This window comes from Felis catus, chromosome E1 (genome assembly GCF_018350175.1).
Source record: "Felis catus isolate Fca126 chromosome E1, F.catus_Fca126_mat1.0, whole genome shotgun sequence".
Taxonomy (NCBI): Eukaryota; Metazoa; Chordata; class Mammalia; order Carnivora; family Felidae; genus Felis; species Felis catus.
In genome coordinates, this window is record NC_058381.1 from 36226605 (window position 1) to 36228731 (window position 2127).

Below are 2127 nucleotides of genomic sequence, written 5' to 3' on the forward strand. Positions count from 1 at the left end.
CGGGTTTCTACAATCGCTGATTTTTGCTGGATGTCAACCAAGTTCTTACCGTGATGATTTGTCTTTCTGTAAGTCTCACGGTGTGCTGTAATAGAAAACCTCCACTTGGAAACTCTACATTGCACAGCAGCACACCCTGTAAAGTCTTCAGGCAAAAGCCTTACAGTTAATGGAATGTTTGCACCTGGTGTGCAACTTAACAGGGAAAGCCTGAAAATTAGTGAGAAAATTAGAGCCTGGGTGGCTCAGTCGGTTAAGCGTCCAACTCCCGATGTCAGCTCAGGTCATGATCTCACGGTTCAGGAACTTGAGTCCCTGTGACATCATGCTGTCAGCACAGAGCCTGCTTGGGATTCTCTCTCTCCTTCTCGGCCCTTCACTCGCACTCTCTCTCTCTCAAAAAAACAAATAAATGAAAAATAAACTTCAAAAAAAGAAGAATGAGAAGACTATTCCTATTTTATTAATTTTTTAAAGTTTATTTATTTGAGAGAGAGAGAGAGAGAGAGAGAGAGGCAGGCAGAGAGAGAATCCCAAGCAGGCTCCCCACCGTCAGCACGGAGCCCGATGCAGGGCTTGAACTCACGAACTGTGAGATCAAATCTGAAATCTGAGCTGAAATCAAGAGTCGAGATGCTTAACTGAGCCATCCAGGCGCCCCAGGCTTTATTCCTACTTTTTTTTTTTTTTAACATTTATTTTTGAGACAGGGAGAAACAGAGCATGAACGGGGGAGGGTCAGAGAGAGAGAGGGAGACACAGACCGAAACAGGCTCCAGGCTCTGAGCTGTCAGCACAGAGCCCGACGCGGGGCTCGAACTCACGGACCGTGAGATCATGACCTGAGCCGAAGTCGGCCGCTCAACCGACTGGGCCACCCAGGCGCCCCTTTATTCCTACTTTTAATAAAAGGTTGCCTTTTGTCTTGTGCAAAACATGTAGAATATATCCTTTAACTTAGTAACTATTTCTGAAAGGCCAGTGAGGCTTTGTTATTGAAACTAAAACGAAGTTTAATCATAAGATTTCTGAACATCTCCTAACTTTTACAGACCTATCGGAAGTTGTTTACCACTACTATTTTTGTTTGAAGTGTGAATTTTTTCCCCTCTTCCCAGCCTCTCCTTTAAAAAGAAAAAAAAAAAAAGGAAGTGAATTTCTGGCAATGAACTGAGCCGCTATCTAATGTATTACAGGTTCCTCCCACCCTCTGAAAGGAAAACAATCCTACGAGACCGTTGAATTACCATGAATTTCTATGGAAAATTCTTTAGTGTTCCCAGACCCCCAAACTAACTACATTTAGGCTTTTCTGATACCTCAGGGGCATCTTGCTAACGGATGCACAAAATGAACGGAGGTTAAGCAATTGCTCGCAGACACACGGCTGACTGATGTTGAGATGCTGAGTTCCCCGGGGCAAGGTGCTTGGGGGCGCCCCTGGGGCTGCTCAGGGTGCGAGCCGCCTTTGTACCCCGGGCTTGCAAAACAAACCCAGCAGCTCTATTTTTTCCCTTTCGCCTTTTTCGGTTACAGCAAAAATCCTCTTTGCGTTTCCTTTGGTTAACAAAAGTTTAAGTACCAATATAGCTTCGTAAAAGCCAAGTGGTAGGGGTGCCTGGGTGGCGCAGTCGGTTAAGCGTCCAACTTCAGCCGGGTCATGATCTCGCGGTCCGTGAGTTCGAGCCCCGCATCAGGCTCTGGGCTGGTGGCTCAGAGCCTGGAGCCTGTTTCCGATTCTGTGTCTCCCTCTCTCTCTGCCCCTCCCCCGTTCATGCTCTGTCTCCCTCTGTCCCAAAAATAAATAAACGTTGAAAAAAAAAATTAAAAAAAAAAAAAAAGCCAAGTGGTATAATAGGAACTTTCAAAAGGGAGAGAATGTATGTGTATGTCTTTTGAGCTGTGTGACCTAATTTTTGGATACTTGATCATTGGTTTTATTACGCTAATTTTTTAGTACTTGATAATCCGTTTATAAATAATGATATACGTTAATACTAGTTCCATTATATATTTATACTGTCTGGGAATGTGCGTTACGGTTCTTCGGGAGAAATAATTTGTCAAATGTCCAACAGCTTGTAAAGCCCTAGTGTGAGACTTTAAACAGCTGAATAAATCTGAAAT